The sequence below is a fragment of the Lemur catta genome, chromosome 15, assembly GCF_020740605.2.
Source record: "Lemur catta isolate mLemCat1 chromosome 15, mLemCat1.pri, whole genome shotgun sequence".
NCBI classification, from domain to species: Eukaryota; Metazoa; Chordata; class Mammalia; order Primates; family Lemuridae; genus Lemur; species Lemur catta.
The window spans coordinates 42892307-42913276 of NC_059142.1; the positions used below are offsets into that span (position 1 = coordinate 42892307).

General features: G+C 40.5%; 1 protein-coding gene across 4 annotated transcripts in view; it reads right to left on the reverse strand.

Annotated features, from left to right (window-relative positions):
* The window catches only part of KANSL1 (KAT8 regulatory NSL complex subunit 1), a 179479-nt gene that overhangs the window by 149819 nt on the left and 8690 nt on the right, over positions 1-20970 (reverse strand). Inside the window, exon 1 of one of the 4 annotated variants that reach the window (XM_045525922.1) lies at positions 851-992. The exons of the other annotated variants lie outside the window; for them this stretch is intronic. The gene's annotated coding sequence lies outside the window, so the exon portion shown is untranslated. Of the gene's footprint in view, positions 1-850; positions 993-20970 lie in introns of those variants that run through there. 4 annotated transcript variants of the gene reach the window in all.

Consider the following 20970-nt stretch of genomic DNA (forward strand, 5'->3'; position numbering starts at 1 on the left):
ATGCTCCAGTGACCTCCAGGATGGGGGGGGGTAGACGGAGGAGGAGGAAAAGAGAGCAATTTAAAGTGGCGCCATCATGTCACCCCTTCTCCCCTAACGCAATCAATAAGCAATAGTTAAGTAACGTGTTTCTCTAAAAATCCACATTGGGATTCCAACATTGGAAAACAAATGGATTTTTAAGGAAAACATGGGAGTAGAGAAGTTAATCCTATGGAAAACAAACTATCTGCTGAAAATCAAAAGACCGTCAGCCGGAAAACAAGCCCCCCAAAAAGCAGTAAGATTCCAACTCACTTAAAAGCAAATAAATACCTCTTCCTTTGTAGTTAAAAGAAAACACCAAACACGTCCGCCTGAGGGAGACTAGATCTGAAAACGTAAGTGACCTGAATTTACAGGCAACAAAAATAATAAATAAATGAAACAATCAGAGTTGTGATACAAACCGTGAAACGCGCAAGATGTATGTTTCAAGCAGAGAAAGGCCTTTTGCAGTCAAGAGAAGTTCAAGGCGAGAGGCAGAGTTTGTTTTGGGTTTTTTTTTTTTACGGGAATAAATCATGTTCTTCAGGCCGCCTTTTTAAATAGAACGCCAAAGGAAAACCTGGAGAACGAGGCGGCAGCTGGTGGGGAAGGGCCCCGCACACCCCCGCCCTTGGGGCGACTCCCAGCCCGGACCCGCAGCGGAGAGGCCATTTAAAGTTCCGGGGATTTTTTCTCCCCTGCCCTGCCTTTCCAGTTACAACTAACAAAGAGAGGGAGAAATGGGAGCCACAGGGAGAGCGAGGAGAAGGAGAAAGGGCAGCAGGAGGAGGAGGAGGAGGAGAGGAGCAGCAGCAGCACCTACCACGTGATGGAGGAGCGTAGCCCGGGCGGATTCAGCCCCACAAAATGGGCGCAGTTTGCAAACAGCCCCCCGGCCTGGGCGCCGAGGGCCAGTGGCGGGCGGGGGCGCGCGGCGGCGGCTCCGGCCCGGGCCCGCCGCTCTCCTCCCCCCCGGCGCCCGGAGCCGCCCTTACTTTCCGGGCGGGGGGGGCGAGGCGGAGGGGGAGGGGAAGGCGGCGGCGGGGAGCGGCTGCTTTTTCTTCTCTTTCGGGCCCTTTCTCCGGTCTTCCTCCGCTCCGGCGGGGCCTGGGCACGGCCGGGGACCGCAGCCCGGCCGGGAGGGTGGGCAGGCGGGGGCAGAGGGTGAAGCCGCCCCCCCGCCCCGCACAAACAAGCGCCGCCGTCTGCAGCCCAAGCCCGCACCCCGGCCGCCACCCCCGGACGCCTCTTCACAGCCGGGGAGCGCGCTACAGCCGCCTCCGCGCCGCCGCAGCAAGACGAGTCGGCTTCGCTACGGTGCTCGGTTCTCCCGCCGGCTCGGCGAGCGGTGGCGGCGGTGGTGGCGGCACTGGGAAAATGGCGGCCGAGCTCCTTTTCCCTCCCCCCCTTTAATCTGAAGCGGAGGGAGAATGGAGCGAGCGAGCGAGCGGGCGAGCGCCGGGGACACGGGGAGGAGGGACAGCAGCGCCTCCGCCGGCTGCGGCTGCGGCGGCGAAGGGCCGCTCCACCCCGGCGCGCCGCCAGGGGGCGCCCGCCGCGCCGCCCCCGCGGGCCGCCAGGAGGCGCGGCCGCCGCCGCCGCCTCAGTCATGGCTCCTCGCCGCGGCCGCTGCTTCTGCACCCACATCTGCGGAGGCCGCGGCGCTGGGCCCCAGTCGCCCCGGACGTGCGGCGACGACACACGGCACTGCGGCAGGCGGGAGCGGGCCCTCGCTCCGGCCGAGGTGAGGCTAACCTGAGGCACTGACGCCGTCACATTCCCTCCGCGCTGGGGCCGGCGGTGCCGCGCGCCGGCTATGAGGGGTAAGGCGGACTGGCGCCGCGGAGCGAGAGGACGTGAGCGAGGAACTGTTTGCACTGTGTAGTAAAGAGTCGGTGCCACACTACTCCAGCCCTAACCATGCGCTGAATCGGGCAGGAAGCGCCCTGACCAGTGAAGCGGTTTCTGCCGCCCGCCCTTTGTCCGAACAGCCAGCCACCGCGCACTGCAGCACGGCTGGCCACTAGCCCCAGCGCCGCGCTCTGCAGCCGCCAGAGTGGAAAAAAAAGCGCACGTAGTCACTGCGCAAGCGCGAGTCAGGGCCCGCGCCGGGCCAGCCCGGGAAGGGGTAGCCGGGAGCCAGAGGGGAAGTGATGGCCCACCAGCGCCGGGCCCGCTGGGAACTGTAGTTTTCGTTGAGAAGCACGCGTCTTGTTTTGGGTGTCCTGGCTTGGCAGAACCGCCAAAACAGGCAAATGGAATTACACAATGAGTATTTATGCTTCCTGCCGCCACCAAAAGGAAGATCACCGCTATGCTAAAAGTTTAACAAAGAATTCCATGGAGTTCTCACAACAAAAAGCAAACTTCCCACTTTCCTACCACAGCTGGTTTAAAGTGGTGGCACCTTATCATTTCTCATGACCAGTTTGTCGGTAGGGTATTTTATAGCCTTCTCAAAGTAGGGCCTTGAAATAATGGTACTTTTTGTAGACTTAAAGAATTCGGCAACATAATACACAAGGTACAATTCTACCATTTTTTAAAAGTAGAGGTGCCAAAAGATGAATTCAGTGCTTTGAGATTTAAGAGAAACCTAGGATTCATCAAAATTAGTTTAAATGACTGTAGAAAAAAAGCGGGTCCTAGTAATTAAATCATCAAATTGAGCAGATGGAAAGGGTATGCTCTGCTACCAAAAAAGACTATGCAAAATGCTCAATACTTTTTTGTGGCTTACCAGAACCAATATCCGGAGTTACATATCACTTCTGCTAGTCAAAAAACACCCTCACTGTTACAGAACAGTTTTAGTCTTGCCACAGAGTTACTCTAACTCACCAGCTCCTACAGCATCTGTACCTATCTATCTGTGTTTCCATTTGCATTCTTAAAGTCACACTCTCAACCATAGTCATGGTTCTCAAATATCAAAAGCAGGCAGTTCAGAGTCACACAGTCAACTTACACAAAGAATAAACCAGTATTTTTTTATATTTGTATATACATCCAAAAGAGAGCCTTAGTCTTGGCTTTTTAATTTATAATCCTAGGAAGAAAATTTAGTTGATTTTAAAAATGCACACACACATCTCTCCACATAAATAGTAATTCCACAAAATACAGCAGAAGGATATTAACACACAATTCCAAGACCAATAGATGGCAAACTAGAGCCCTAATCTGAGAATTCTGAAATCTAAATTAGAATGAAAAACACCAAATAAGGCAAAGCCCTTTGCAGTGTATACTTAAATATTATATTCAAAGACACCCACCACAAAATAATCTTACTACTGCTCCAACCCTTAAAAACTCAACTGTTAGATTTCATTAGGCCCCCAAATAACCAAAGTTGTGAAATATTTTATATTTTTCCAGTGGATTAGGAAACAGGTGTCAAGTGCTCATTTTTAAAACCATGCATTTGGGGGAAAAATAAATTCCAAATTTCCCCTTCTCTCATTGCTTAACCCAAGAGTCAGGAGTTCTCAGTGTTTATGGCACTTAAGTTAGTCAACTTGTTTTACAAATTCTTATTTAGAATCAGGTGTCTATATGCTTAGGCACCAATTTTTACAAATAAGGACATTCAAAGGTAAGCTACTATAGACACAAAAATCTTACGGAGAGAAATATATTTTCCTAAAATTTCTCCTAGAAAAACAGTGGATGTCAAGGCTCATTAAGAACACCCACAAGGCCAGGCGCGGTGGCTCACGCCTGTAACCCTAGGACTCTGGGAGGCCAAGGCAGGCAGATCGCTTGAGCTCAGGAGTTCGAGACCAGCCTGAGCAAAAGCGAGACCCCCGTCTCTACTAAAAAAAAAAAATAGAAATTATATGGGCAGCTAAAAATATATGTAGAAAAATTAGCCGGGCATCATGGCGCATGCCTGTAGTCCCAGCTACCCGGGAGGCTGAGGCAGGAAGATGGCTTGAGCCCAGGACTTTGAGGTTGCTGTGAGCTAGGCTGACACCACAGCACTCTAGCCTGGGCAACAGAGTGAGACTCTGTCTCAAAAAAAAAAAAAAAGAAGAAAGAACTGTGAGAAGGACTGCTTCAGTCCTAAAAATGAGATGGAAGAAAAAATAGTCCACCTTCCTCAGACAGTGACACCTCAAACTTCTTTGCAGCAAGCCTGAAAATGCCACTAGCATCAAAGGGGGCAGTATAGAGTTGGCAAGAACTTTAGTCTTTGGTGACAGCATTAAGCCACATATCAACCAATCCTGACATCTGCGTAACTTCTGGACTTTCAACCACATTAGAACAATGTAACAATAAACATTTCTTGATTGTTTAAGCCAATTTGAGTTGGATTTCTTATACCTAAAGTCAAAAACATAATGATTAATTTATCATTTTTAGTGTTTGTATATTACTTTATGATTGTTTACATTATCATTTTTATATAACTAATCTTATTATTTATTCCTCAGAAAAGACCTTCCCTCCTATACACAACTCTGTACCCATCCATATCTCTTTATCTGCATGCTCCCTGCCTAGAAAAAGAGGGCCATCCCTCCTCACCATCATTCCTTGTTCATTCCTTCCCCCTAACCCACCTCCAACTCATTTGATACTCATATATTCCACCACACTATTGTTATCATTTACTTACTCCACTTAATAATGTAGACAGTTGGCACTATATTACCCTTGGTTAAATGCTCTCTCTGTTTACAAATACCAGTCTTACCTCCTTAAGCCAGCCTGAAAGCCCTTGAGGGCAGGAACTGTGGTTATTCCAACTTCAGATCTATCACTCTCATCTATACAATAAACATATTGCAAAAAGGCACTCTAACTTCCCACCACAAGCCTTCTAAAAAGCTGGAAATTCCTAAACATAACACTCCATCATAAATTCATTACCTCATATATCAAAACTAATCTCAAAAGAACAAAGGATTACTTTTTTTTAAGCAATTATTATGCTAACTCAGGACAAAGCCTAAAGCCTAGACCATTTCATTTCAAAAGAACAAGGATCCAGTTTTTGTCACTTGCCATTGCATCCCTGGGAGCTAGTCCAGAGCCTGGCACAAAGAAGACACTTCATAAGAATTTGCTGAATAAATGAAAAGGGTATAGTGTAGAAACAGGAACATGGGACCTGGGGTACCCCAGATTTTAATCCTGTCTCCCTCACTTACAAGATTTGTTACTTTGGGCAAAGTACTTATTCTGCTCTGTAAAATGGAGATAAAAATAGAACCTACCTCTTAAGTTTAACTATTATTATTAGTGAATGAAGCTATTTTCCAAAGTTCTAAAATTGAAAGGTTAAAAAATATGAGTTCAGCAAAAGTCAGCACCTTTTCCCTAATTGAAACTTCAAATCCCTAACTACTTAGGGCCTGGGCCTAATTAAAAAAAAAAAAAAAAAAAAAAAACCTATCTACTTCCTCTGGCAAACAATGTTTTCATTCATAAACTCAGATAACACTATACATAAAAATATTTTGTGCTCCCTAAAAACATATTCTAATTCTGAAAAAGATTATTTACACAATCATAAATCTTAAAGCCAAATAAAAAAGTTAAAGTGCATTTAATTCAACAAAATCTAGTGAGTTCCTATTAAGCTCAAGATCTTATTCCAGGTATCACAGAAATCAACATATTATCCTATTGAAAAGCCAATATTAAAATTATATTATGGGCCAAGTGCAGTGGCTCACACCTGTAATCCTAATCCTCTAGAAGGCCGAGGTGGGAGAATTGCTGGAACTAAGGAGTTTAAGACCAGCCTGAGCAAGAGCAAGACCCCGTCTCTACTAAAAATAGAAAAAAATTAGCTGAGCAACTAAAAATAGAAAAAGTAGCCAGGTGTGGTGGCGTGTGCCTTGTAGTCCCAGCTACATGGGAGGCTGAGGCAGGAGGATTGCTTGAGCCCATAAGTTTGAGATTGCTGGGAGCTGAGCTGACACTACAGCACTCTAGCCCGGCCAACAGAGCTAGACTCTTTCTCAAAAAAAAAAAAAAAAAAATTATATTATGAAAGAAACATCTATAACCTGAACTTGATGCATGTTCTCATGTTAATATTTAACCAGCTAAATATTAAATAGAAAGCCAAATAAACTCAACCAAAGTTAAGAAATTTAAATCAAAGAATGAGGTGTATTCATGCCTGCTGCCATAGGAAAAAAAAAGAAAAAGAATGAGGTGTAGAAGGAATATGGAAGGCCATCTTGTTCAACCTCTATATGTATCAGTACGAGAATAAGGCCAACAGAAGCCAATTGGGAGACTGCTCAAAGCCTCAAAGTTGAAGGACAGACACGCCAGGATCAGGGTCTCAGTCTTCAATTCTCACTATCCCACTGCACCACCTTTCTTCCAACAGAAGCATGATACTCACTTGGTAAATAAAAAGTGCAAACACGATAAAAGTATTAAACCCAAACAATATGACCTATTTCTCAGTTTCACAAGTATCAAGATTTGGCCAAATGCAAGTAAAAGAAAATCCTCACACTGATTACAATGACTACAAAGCTCACAAATCAAGATTTTTTTTTCATTAAATGGAGGCCTCAACTGATTCAAAATATCATATGGTGTTCTTATGTACTGAGGGCAGTAGAAACAAACTTCAGTAAGATTAAACAACTTAAGGCATTTGAAAAAGTTTTGTAAATGGTAAAGTATTTTAAGAATGCATAGCATTCCTTAGTTTCAATCCCACCTAAAAACAACATAATTTTCCTCATCATACTAGCTATACAAACTCCAGAATTTACATAAAGATATTATCTTACCATATCACCATAGAACTGATCCAATAACTTACAAAAAAAGAAAAACTAATTCTTAGGTAGCCTCATGATTTAACTGTGTTAAATGAGAGAGAGAACCATAAGTACCGTTACAGGTTAATCCTGAAAGCACTCCTAAATCCAGAAATAAATTATTTGGGGATAATTCAGAAGACAGCATTAATACTCAACTGAATACAACTGTATCACTTAAAGAAACAAGTTAGGTTCTATCAGACCATCAGCTATCATTAAAATCCAACATCCAAGATTGATTTTCTTCTCTTCACTCACAGATTAAAAGTAGCTACCAGCACTGACTTCTAGTGCATCCAGTTTAACCAGAACTTTATATGAGTATTTTAGTAGAGTTCCTTTAGGAGTTAAATTAACAACAACAAAAAAAAAACTATACTGATTGTTTAGGTAAATTTTAACTCATTTTAATGCTTTGAACTTTAGAATAATTCAGAATTCTCTAATAACTAGACCGTATGATTAATCAAAAAAGTTCAATGACCAAACATAACAGTAGGAGTGTTCTAATATCTGATTTTGCAGATGAGGCAATATCAAATTAAGCAATCTGCCCAGGACCTAAACATCGTATCAGATAATAAACTTGAATGTCGGAATTTGTCCAAAATTTACCAAGAAACTACCCTGAGTTCTTTTCCAAATGAAACACAAGGGTAAATATGCAGAAGAACTAACTTCAAGGCAGCTATGAGCAGCCAAGTTGTAGAGAGTCTGATAAAAGAGAGTCAGGGGGGGAAAATGTTGAAAGAGAAAAAGCAGCAAGAGGTGCACAAGGCAAGAAGCATTAAAAAAAGTTTTAAGTCAGTTGCTGGTTCCAAAGTTATGATGCAACTTGTAAAATCTTGCTCTGCTGGCATGGCAAACCGAGGGATTTTGGAAGACAGCACACCTGTTCCCTCCAATGAAGAGGCACACCATTGTTGGAAAGGAACATTACTTTTTAATCCACTAACTTCTGAATTCTTGAACTGGATTCTATGTACACTCAGGAACATACAGCTAAGAACGAAGGAGTAACTGAAGCCACTGAATATGCAGGAGAAACTTTGCTGCAGTGTCAATTTAATCAAAGATTATAGTAAAATCAAAAACATAAATATATTATAAATTGAGTATCCCTAATCCAAAAATCTGAAATCTGAAATGCTCTAAAATCTGAAACTTTTTGAGTATTGACATGATGCCACAAGTGGAAAATTCCACACCTAACAACTTTGCTTTCTGATGGTTCGATGTACACAAACTTTGTTTCATGCAAAACATTATTAAAAAATACTATGTAAAATTACCTTCATGCTTATGTGTATAAGCTGTATATGAAACATAAATGCATTCTGTGTTTAAGCTTGGGTCTCATCTCCAAGATAACTCATTATATATATGCAAATATTCCAAAATCCAAACACTTCTGGTCCCAAGCATTTCAAATAAGGGATACTTAACCTATACAGAACAAAATGTCAAATTCTCATTTTTTCAAGATAGAGGAGTCTTCAGAGACATGTCCTGCTTGTGACAAGCTGTTCTAAACAACCCTAGACCTTGGGAGTACTTTAAAGGAAAAGCTAGAGAAGCACTGATTTAGACCATTTATAGATAAATATGCATGACCAAAAATCCCTGAATGTAGTCCCTTTATGCAGAAGATGAAACCTGAAAACATCTTAGGTATAAATTGTCATGGGTACAATATCATAAAATAGACCATAAGCTACTAAGAACATGATTGGAATTCAGGAAATGCTAAAGTCCCTGTCTTATCTCTGTCATTCATTTACTAAGAAATTATATATAATTTTCTCAACAGCAAACTTTTTTCATTTCTGAATTAGACCGACAAAAATGATAGAATCCAATATTCAGTATTTTCAACCATACTCCAAATTAATTCTTACAGTTACATTTTAGAGACAAATTTTCCTAACAAAATTTGTCCCAGATGAACTAATTTCAACCAGCAGAACAAAAAAATAAAAATAAAATAGTTTAATGAAACTATATCTTCTGTGGTATAAGAGGAAAAAAATCCCTTGGTGCAGGGGGGTAAAAAAAACCTCACATTTCCCAGAATACCTATAGTGGCAATATCAAAATATGACCATGCTAGCATTATTTAAGTTAAGGCATTAAAGTATTATAATATGACAATAGTAATACCTATATTCCCAACTTGAATGATTTTCTTTAACTTTCAATAAAACTAGACTTCCCCTTAAAGCCCTACCATTCATTCATAAACATATTGAGTGCTGAATGAATATTAAACACTGTAGTATCTCTGAGAATAAATATTCAGTCAATATTATAAGCTATGTGGTAGTCAAGAAAAATCCCTTGTATTCACTGATATTTTATAAATGGTCAAAATTTAAAGCTAATATGTGATCAGTGACTAATCAGCAAAATTTAGTAGCTTTATGTTTCCAATTCTACTCTCTTCTGGCCCCTTGCCTAAATCATCCCAGGAATACTAAAATCAGGTGATATTTATGGCATAACCAAAATGAAGTAACAAAGTAAGTACCCCAAATAAAACTAAGAGAAGAGTTTAAGGGAACCAAGCAGGCAGCAAGGATTTAAAGTACTGGACTTGGAACCTCTACCGTGAGTGTCCCACCCAAGGTAGGCAAAAAGTCTAAAAAAAAAAAAAATCTGTGACCTAATCCAATTTAATACAATTATTAAATTCCACAACCCCCTTTCATTCTAAAATATTTGCTACTGCCCTGGGAGAGGCTGCAAAGTTTCCTTTGACTGCAATTGTTCAATAACTGTTCTTTAAACATTAGTTATACCTTTATTATCTTCATTCAGTAACTAGAAAATTTGCATTTACTATTGCTAAATGAATGTTCCAAGTTAAACCAAAATTATTTCAAGATGAAACCAAGAACACATCTAAATTCATTCGATAAGGCTATTATTACTCTGATCCCAAACCAGACAAAGATATCAGAAAACAACTACAAACCAATATCTTTTATGAATTTAGATGTAAAAATCTTCAACAAAGCAAAATGAATCCAGGAACATATAAAAAGAATTATACATCTCTGCTAAATATGATTTATCTCAGGAATTCAAGGTTGGTCGGATCTGAAAGTCATTAATGTAGTAAACGATAAAATAATAAAGGATACACAATAAAGGATAAAAACCACGTGATCTCAATAGATTCAAAAGAAGCACTTGACAAAATCCAACACCCTTTCATGATAAAAAACACTCAAAACACTTAGGAATTGAAGGAGACTTCCTCAATCTGATAACGGGTATCTATGAAAAACTCACAGCTAAAATCACTTAATAGAGAAAGGCTGAATGCTTTCTCCCTAAGATAAAGAACAAAACAAGGATGCCCACTCTTACCACTTCTATTCAACATTGTCCTGGAGGTTCTAGCAGGGCAAATTGGCGAGAAAAAGAAATAAAATAACATTCAGGTTATAAAGGAAGACGTAAAACAACCTTGATTTGCAGGTGACATGATTTTGTATATAGAAAATCCTAAGGAATCCGCAAATAAATTTTCAGAGCTAATAAGTTCAAAATGATTACAGGATACAAGATCAATATACAAATAGTAATTGTATTTTTATAAACTAGCAACAATGTAAAAATAAAACTAAGAAAAATAATTCCATTTACAGTAGCATCGAAAAACAAGAATTTAGAAATAAATTTAACAAAAGCAGTGGAAACTTATGCTCTGAAATCTATGAATATTGCCAAAAAAAGTTAAAGTCCTAATGAAATGGAAAGACATCCCATGTTCATGGATCAGAAGATGTAACATTGTTAAAATAGCAATATTCCCTAAACTGATTTACAGAGTCAATCCCAGCATACCCAAAACAACCTTGAAAAGGAAGAACAGGCCAGGTGCAGTGGCTCACACCTGTAATCCTAGCACTTTGGGAAGCCGAGGCAGGAGGATCACTTGAGCTCAGGGGTTCGAGACCAGCCTGAGCAAGAGCGAGACCCCATCTCTACTAAAAATGGAACAAAATTAGCCAGGCGTGGTGTCACGTGCCTGTAGTCCCAGCTACTCAGGAGGCTGAGGCAGGAAGATTGCTTGAGCCCAGGAGTTTGAAATTGCTGTGAGTGAGACTGGTATCATGGCACTCTAGCCCAGGTGACAGAGCAAGACTCTGTCTCAAAAAAAAAAAAAAAAGGCTGGGCGCGGTGGCTCACGCCTGTAATCCTAGCACTCTGGGAGGCCAAGGTGGGTGGATCACTCGAGGTCAGGAGTTTGAGGCCAGCCTGAGCAAGAGCGAGACGCCATCTCTACTAAAAATAGAAAGAAATTATATGGACAACTAAAAATATATATAGAAAAAATTAGCTGGGCATGGTGGCGCATGCCTGTAGTCCCAGCTACTTGGGAGGCTGAGACAGAAGGATCGCTTAAGCCCAGGAGTTTGAGGTTGCTGTGAGCTAGGCTAATGCCACGGCACTCTAGCCAGGGCAACAGAGCGAGACTCTGTCTCAAAAAAAAAAAAAAGAAAGAAAATGAATAACAAAGTTGGAGGACTCATACCTCCTGATTTCAAAACATAATTCAAAGCTACAGAAATCAAGACAGTGTGGTACGGACAATAAAGATAAACATAGAGATCAATGGAATAGAATTGAAGTTCCAGAAATAAACCCTCAAACTGACAGTCAACTGATGTCTGACAAGAGTGCCAAGACAGTTCAATGAAGGAAAAGAATGGTCTTTTCGACAAATTATGCTGTGACAACTGAATACTCACGTGTAACAGAATGAAATTGGGGATGGGTATGATGGCTCATGCCTGTAATCCCAGCACTTTGGGAGGCCAAGGCAGAAGGATTGCTTGAGCCCAACAGTTGGAGACCAGCCTGAGCAAGAACAAAATCTCATCTCTACTAAAAATAAAGAAATTAGCCAGGTGTCATGGCTCCAGCCTGTAGTCCCAGCTACTCAGGAGGCTGAGGCAAGGGGATCACTTAAGCCCAGGAGTTTGAGATTGGTGTGAGCAAGCTAGGCTGATGCCACGGCATGCTACCCCAGGCAAGAGCAAGAACCTGTCTCAAAAAATAAAAAAGCAAAGAATTTGAATAGACATTTCTCCAAAAATATACAAATGGCCAAAAAGTACATGAAAAGATCTCATCATCTTTAGTTATCAGGAAAATTCAATTCAGAACTACAATGAGATATCACTTCACACCAGTAGTAGGGCTATACTCAACAAATCAAAAATGACAAACAATTACAAGTATTGGCAAGGATGCACAGAAACTGGAACTCTCATACATTGTTGGTGGAAATGTAAAATGGTGCTTTGGAAAACAGTTTGGTGGTTAAACTGAGTTACTGTATCACCCTACAATTCTACTCTTAGGTACATGTCCAAGAGAACTGAAAACAGGTGTCCAAACAAAAACTTGTACAAGAATGTTTATAGCAGCATTATTCATAATAGCCAAAAATGGAAACCACACAAATGTCCATCAACTGATTAAAGAATAAGACAAATGTGGCATATCCATACAATGGAATATTATTCAGCCATAAAAAGGAATGAAGTACTGATAAATGCTACAACATAGATGAACCTTAAATACATGCTAAGTGAAAGAAGCCAGTCACAGAAAATGACATATTGTATTATTTCATTTATATGAAATGTCCATAGGCAAATCCATAAAGACAAAAAGTGGATTAGTGGTTGCCAGGGGCTGGGGAGAGAAAAATAGATATTGACTGCTAAGAGACAGATATAGGGTTTCTTTTGGAAAATGTTCTAAAATTAGATTGTAGTGATGGATATACAATTCTGTGAATATACTAAAAAATACCACTTAATTTAACATTTTAAATTGGATAGAGTTTCTGGTATGTTAAATTTATCTTGCTGGGTACAGTGACTGATGTCTGAAATCCCATCATGTCGGGAGGCTGAAGCAGAAGGATAGCATGAGGCCAGGAGTTCAAGACCATCCTGGACAACACAGTGAGACCCCATCTCTACAAAAAATTTAAAAATTAGCTGGGCATGGTAGTATGTGCCTATGGTCCTAGCTACTCAGGAAGTTGAGGTGGGAAGATCACTTGAGCCCAGAAGTTGGAGGCCGCAATAAACTATGATCATGCTACTGCACTCCAGCCTGGGTAACAGAGCAAGACCCTGTCTCTAAGAAATAAAAAAACAAACAAATAAATAAAATTATTTTAAAGTATCTCAATAATCTCAACAAAGCTATAAAAATGATTGGGCCGGGCATGGTGGCTCATGCCTGTAATCCTAGCACTCTGGGGGGCCAAGGCGGGAGGATTGCTCAAGGTCAGGAGTTCAAGACCAGCCTGAGCAAGAGCGAGACCCTGTCTCTACTAAAAATAGAAAGAAATTATCTGGCCAACTAAAAATATATAGAGAAAAAATTAGCTGGGCATGGTGGCACATGCCTGTAGTCCCAGCTACTTGGGAGGCTGAGGCAGGAGGATCGCTTGAGCCCAGGAGTTGGAGGTTGCTGTGAGCTAGGCTGACGCCATGGCACTCTAGCCCGGGCAACAGAGTGAGACTGTTTCAAACAAAGAAAAAAAAGAGGAAGTCAAAATAGTGCTTAATTTCTAAACATTTCACTTTAAAAAAAAAAAAGATAAACCACTTGTGAAAATGTCAGAAGACAAGCCATAATTCTGCCATTTATTTCCCCTTGAGAAATTACCTCAGAGCATTAATTTGCCTTCATGTTACACTTCCAAACTCATTGCCAGCAGTCAATATAAACAAAACTTAGGTTCCTTTCAAACTCAAGTTACACAGAATTTCAAAAATGGAACGAGGAAGACCCAATATGTCACTGATACAGGCCAGGCTTCGTGGCTCACGCCTATAATCCTAGCACTCTGAGAGGCCGAGGCGGGTGGATAGCTTGAAGTCAGGTGTTCCAGACCAGTCTCAGCAAGAGCAAGACCTCTGTGTCTACTAAAAATAGGAAGAAATTAGCTGGGCAACTAAAAATAGAAAAAGTTAGCCGGGCCTGGTAGCGCATGCCTGTAGTCCCAGCTACTCGGGAGGCTGAGGCAGGAGGATCACTTGAGCCCAGGAGTTTGAGGTTGCTGTGAGCTAGGCTGACGCCACAGCACTCTAGCCCAGGCAACAGAGTGAGACTCTGTCTCAAAAAAAAAAACAAAAAAAGACATGTCATTGATACAATCAGACATCTCCAGGAATGACAGAAGCTAAGACATTAGTGGTTGAGTGAAGAGTTTAAGGAACACAAAATCCTATTACTAGAAAGGTTATCTTCAGGGACATAAAACTGGAATATATTATTATTTCAAAAGCTTAAAGAAAAGCAACAGTATTGCACTCTGCCTGAAGAATATTACAACAGATGGTCAGCAAGCCTCCTATATAAGAGAGGAGTTCAAAGAGAAAGTATTTGGTATCGTCACACCCAGCACTATCCAGGGTATAAGATGCCCTGATTGACAAATACAAGGATCTCAGAGGGTGAGTATACGTTGAACAGGAGAGAATATGCTGATCAGTCAACTCATTTCCAAGCCAGATTGATCATTTCCTTTTTTTCTCTATAAATCGAGAACTCTTTTTTGTTTGTATATGGTCTAATATAAATGTGATTAGCCAAGTCTATCCCCCAGTAATCATTAGACTGATAAAATTCATGTTGAACTGGCATTCTAGTTCTAGCTCTACCACTAAGAAGCTGTGTAACTTTGGGCAAATGACTTCACTACCCTCAATTTCTTCATGTATCAAAGAAGAGAGCCTGACTAACTTAAATCAAGATTTTCTTCAACTCTAAAGCTCAATGATTCAGAAACCTGAAAAGTACTACTAATAAAGGGTAGTTCAACAATCTGTGTGTTTAACAACATAAAATTTTTTGGAGAGGAAAATGATACAACATTTTAAATAACACAATAAATACTTTCTCAAAAAAAGTAGACCCTATTACGCATACAAATGTAACAGAACTTTGTTCTAAATTATAATCAGAAACTGACATATATGACCTACTAGTAATAGAGATAAAAACACATTTAACCAACATTATATATAGTCAGGAAACACCAAAAATGTATTATATGGTTACTCAATTTTAGAAAATACACACACACATACACACCAAAATCTTGGCTTTAAATATAATTAGAATTATATTTAAAAAGCAAATTTGCCATAGAAGGCACAGATACTGACTTTAAAATACTTTACTGAAAGGAAGAGATCAAAAAGGTCAGGTTCTCAACCAAAAATTTAAATTGCTAGGAAGCATGGTAAGGGGGAAGAGGAGGAGAAAACCAATTTTTCTCAAAATAGAAAGAAACACAAATAAGGAAAAGCAATAAAAGTCCACAAAATGTAGCTGGTCAGGAACACTAAGACCTATGTAGGCAAAACAACAGTTAAAACCTTAAGAAAATGCAAAGCCAGATGGTTTAAATATATAAAAATCTAGATACCCAATAAAGAGTAGATGGATCACTTGATAAATAGGATACAAACAGTGATAAAAGCAAGACAGATAATATACCTAATTTTTATCTTCTTCAGTATTTGCCGGGAAAGATATGGGGGGGGGAGCTATCTAAAGTATTCTATTTTTTTTTTTTTTTTTTTTGAGACAGAATCTAACTGTGTTGCCGGGGCTCGAGTGCCGTGGTGTCAGCCTAGCTCACAGCAACCTCAAACTCCTGGGCTCAAGCGATCCTACTGCCTCAGCCTCCCAAGTAGCTGGGACTACAGGCATGTGCCACCATGCCCAGCTAATTTTTTCTCTATATATTTTTAGTTGGCCAGATAATTTCTTTCTATTTTTAGTAGAGACGGGGTCTCGCTCTTGCTCAGGCTGGTGTTGAACTCCTGACCTCGAGTGATCCTCCCGCCTCGGCCTCCCAGAGTGCTAGGAATACAGGCATGAGCCACTGTGCCCGGCCTTAAATTATTCTTTAAAGCATACAAATCACTAATAGTGAATCAAATTCATCATTAAATATACAAGATGCTTCCAAACTGATACATCAGATGTCAGATAGTTTTGAAGACCCAAAATATTCTCTGCATTTAAAGGAACTTAAGTATAAATTATAAAACTTCAGAGCAGAACATACTAGCTGATGGTCATATGAGAGGAGTGATCTTCTGTCAGTCTCAGGATGACAGAATCCACATGTTTCCTTTACCAACACTTACCTAGCCCCTTGCTCAACTCCTGGCATATTTAGGCACTCAAATAAATATTTGCTGAACAAAAATGAACAAAAAAATGCCATCAATGCAATTTCCACCTACTCAAGAGAAGGGCTCTGGCTGCAACTTGAAATCAGCCAAACTGGCAAATCTCTATAGAGGATGGAATCAGAAGACATATCCGTGTGAATAACCATCTGAGAAAAAGACAACATGGCTGCTAAAAGGAGAAATCACACCACACTAGTCTACCCAAATTCTCTGAGAAGAAAGTATGTGAATATAATTTGTGTGGGCTTTCACAAAAGTCTTGATAAGTTTCTAAATAAGAAGTTATTTTTTAAAAACCTGAGAGGCCACAGAATTGAGAACATTTACTGTACGCAGGGCGTAATTTAGACACAGAAAATTATGGGTGGATGCTGAGGCACTTCCCCAAATGAAGAAGTATAAACAGAAGACTGATTTTAGGTAATGTTGTGGAAATGCTATATTTAACATTTTAATATATTATATGAAAGACTGGCTAGGCACAGTGGCTCACACCTATAATCCCAGCACTACAATGAGAGGCCAAGGTGGGAGGACAGCTTAGGGCCAGGAGTTCAAGACCAGCCTGGGCAAAATAGTGAGACCCCATCTCTTAAAAAAATAAAAATAAAAAAAAACAGAAAAATGAGCCAGCCATGATGGCGTGCACCTGTAGTCCCAGCTACTCCAGAGACTGAGGTGGAAGGATCACTTGAGCCCAGGAATTGGAGATTATAGTGAGCTATGATCACACCACTGCACTCCAGCTTGGGTGACAGAGTGAGACCCTGTCTTTAAAAATAAAAATTTTAAAAAAGATATACAGAAAATTCCCCATTTTTTAGCTAGAATGACCAGCTTCCTGATAACAAAATACTCATTCAGTTGAAAAAATAAGAGAACTAAGAGATGGAAAGGATTTCTAAGTGCAGAAAATGAGAAACATTTACAAAAACTAGGATTTATTTTCAGCTTAAGAGAATACTTTGGCAAGCCGGAAAGTCTAAATACCTTGAAGGGCTATCCGGCAGAAGAGAAACTAGACTTGCTCTAGGCAGTTCCTGTGTAGACAAAATTAGGCCCAAAGTGGAAATGCCAGAGGAGCACATTTCAGCTCAAGTTTTCTAACCATCAGACCTAACTAAAAAGGTGATTCCTACCTTGCATTACCTCTAAGAGCCCACTGAGATACAAGAGGCCAAACTACTGCAGGCAAGAAAATGGCAGGTATGTTACAGCATGGACAAATGAAAAGCAAGGTATTTACAGGAAAAAAAAATCTAAGTTATACTTAAAGGACTGATGCCTTCCAGTCAAAAGGAATTTTTGGTGTTCTGTGCAAAAAAAAGAAGGAAAAAAAGCCAAGAGCTGTGGCTCACACCTATAATCCTAGTACTTTGGGAGGCCAAAGTGCGAGGATCCCTTGAGCCCAGGAGTTTGAGGCTACAGTGAGCTATGATTATGGCACTGTTCTCCAGGTGGACAACAGAGCAAGACCCTGTCTCAAAAAAGGAGAAAAAAAAAAAAAAGTTAACAATGCCTCACCTCAAAACATCCTGTGGTGCCAATTTAGACATAACGATTGGGTCAACAGACCCTTAATAGACTCAATGAGCCTGGTCATTATATTTCCTTCCATTCTTTTATCTAGGTATGTATGTATATGTTATGTATATGTGTGTGTGTATACACACACATTCTTAATCTTTTATACATTTAGAATCCTCCTTACATAGTCTATGCTATACCCTGAATTTTTCATTTATCATATACTCAACATCCTGAGATACTAAACGTTATTCAAAAATATTATTTTACAGGCAGGGCGAGATGGCTCGTGCCTGTAATCCTAGCACTCTGAGAGGCCGAGGCAGGAGGATTGCTTGAGCTCAGGAGTTCGAGACCAGCCTGAGCAAGAGGGAGAACCCGTCTCAACTAAAAATAGAAAAATTAGCCAGGCATTGTAGTGTGTGCCTGTAGTCCCAGCTACTCAGGAGGCTGAGGCAGGAGAACCCCTTGAGACAAGGAGTTTGAGGTTGCAGTGAGCTATGATGATGCCACTGCACTCTAGCCTGGGTGACAGAGTGAGATCCCATCTCAAAAAAAAAAAAAAAAATTATGGTTATAAATCATCTACTCTTAAATATACCATAATTTGTTTTCCCATAAATCTTGCTGCTCATTTAGGTTTATTCTCAATTCTCACTAGTATAAACAGTGCTACAATGAATGTTTGTTCAAAATCTTTCTGTATATCTCTATTTTCCCTCCTTAGGATAAATTCCTAGAAGTAGAATTACTGAATTAAAGGACATTTTTAGTTTTGTTGATATATGCTGCCAAAATATCTTCCAGAAAAATTGGGCCCAATGTACACTCCACTAGCAGTTTTGTAAATTGTCCCTCACAGCATAGTTCAATTGCCAATTTGATAGGTAAAAAATTGTATGTCACTTAATCTGCATTCCTTTGATAAGTTATCAGAATAAAAATGTTTCTCATATATGCCTCTTGGTCATTTGTATTTCTTCTTTGTGAACTCTGATCATGCTCTTTGTCAGTAAAGCTTTTCTTACTTTCTCTTGGCTGACACACTTTTGAAAGCCAGTTGACAGGGAATCACATACGTATCAGCAACTTCAGCTCCCCCTGCTGGCCAAAAAAATCACCACCATGATCGAGTGCTGGATAAAAATAAACCATGGGCTACAATTATAAGCTTCCTCATTTTCTGGGCTGTTGCTACATACACAATTTACACACAGTGATAAAAAATAAAATGCTGTGTGTCTAAACTCATACTTAACAGAGCTGTGATGGAGAAGGGGAGGGGGATAACTGCTCACTAATGTGCTAGAACTATTGTCACAAAGAATTCCAACAATCACTTCCTTGCCAAATATACTACCTAGTTGGTACAACAGAGGCCTAAATATTCATTTCCCTATACTTTATTTTAATAATGTGAAAAAATTCTAGTTACCAAATGACACTGAGTGGTCTGCAAACTGCTTCTCTTTTTCCCAAAGCAAAAATAACAAACATACCTATGCCCTTCAGCATTCAGAGGAAAATTATTTTTAAAAAGTAATAACTCTTAGCAATCCTATTCCAAAGCTATTCACACTAATCAGACTGGGACCTATAGTTCCAAAGCGTAAGACCAGGATTGGCAAACAAATGTGACTAACTCAGCTTTTCCACTGATACCTCCCTAAAGATGCATGTCCCAAATCTGGCAATGCAGTCCTTAGACCATTCTTTCAACACACATTTACTAAGCGCCATCAAGTGCAAGCAGTGAAGATAAAAGACAAGAGCCAGCTCTTGCTCTCAAAGAACTTAAAGACTAGCTGCGATGAAAGAGAAGCAAACCAGCAATCACTGTACAACAGCAGTGCCAGGTATGCACAATGCACTGTATGCACACCCACACACACTCAGGGATAATACTTGGGTCCATGGGAAGCACTCAGCGTCAACTACTGTTGTTGTTACTATTATCATTACTGTTATTAGAGAAACTAGAGGGAGTAAGTGTCCAGAACAGGGTAGAGGCCATTTTAAATAGAGGTCATTGCATGTGTGAAGACCCAGAGGCAAGGAACAATAAAGTGCACAGAAGGAACTGTAAGCTGTCTGTACCACTGAGTACTAGATGCTCAGGGAAGAGTGGAGGCCAAATCATCAAGGGTCTGGGTACTTGGCAAAAGCGTTTGAACTTTACTTTGAAAGCCAGGAGAGCCATGGTGAAGGAGGAGTCATATGATCATATGACTAGATCTGCATTTTACAAGGATTTTGGCAGCAACTTGGAAAACAGAAAGTAGTCAAGGACAGTGATTAGAAGGGGACAAAATCATGCAGGCAAAAGGGTGATGAGGTCTGAACTCAGAAGGGAGAAGGGTGACTAGGAAAACATTATGAACTAGGATCTCAAGAAAGTGGTGACTAGGATGGCCCAAGAAGGAATCCGGAGGCCTCCCAAACCCCTAACTTGAGTGACTGGGTGGGTGACAATACCTAAGATATGAAAATAGGAAGACGCTGGACTTGGAAAAGGAGATGGTAAGGTCATTTTTAAATGTCCATAGGACATCCAATTCGAGATGTTCAGGAAGCAGCTGCGTATGTGGGACTGGAGATCAGTAAACTAGTCAGAGCTGTAAAAAATACTTTGCAAATCATCAGCATATAGATGGCAAGTGAGGCACAAACTCACCTAAGATGAGCCCCCAGGAACTGCACAGGGTGAGGGGAGAGAGCATCAAGATAAGGCAAATACTAATGGTTTTAGGAATAAAAGAGGAAAAAGGCTTGCAAGGGAAACTGCAAAAGAGTAGACAAAAATGACAGTGATGGTAAAATTAGCCATCGTTCACATCATATGCATTATACTTCACTGTGTGCCAGGTACTCTTCTACTTTTCATGTAGTATTAATTCATTTCCTCCTCACAACAGTCCTGTGAGGTAGGTCCTATAAGTTTTCCTATTTGACAGATGAGGTAATTGAGGCACAGAGAGGTTAAATGACTTTCCTAAGGTCACACACTAAAGGGCAGAGCTGAAATTAGAATCTAGGTGTCTGGCTCCAGAGTTCATGTTCCGTATCACTATGCTACAATGCCTCTCAGAAATGAAGACAAGAGGCCAGGAGGGACCACCACCACAGCGAGGGGAGGAAAGAGTTTAGATGGAAAAATGATCCACAGTGTCTAAGACTACAAGGAGGCTTCAGAAAATAAGGGAAATAGAGATGAACCTATAAAGTCAGTTTCAGTGGAACATGTAAGTAAAGGCTAGAGAGGGACCAGTGGTTGTGGTTTAAAGGTTTTGTATTCTTCTTAAAGAGTGAAAGAGACTTGCATTGTTTATAAACTGAGAGCTAAGAGCCAACAGGCAATGGGA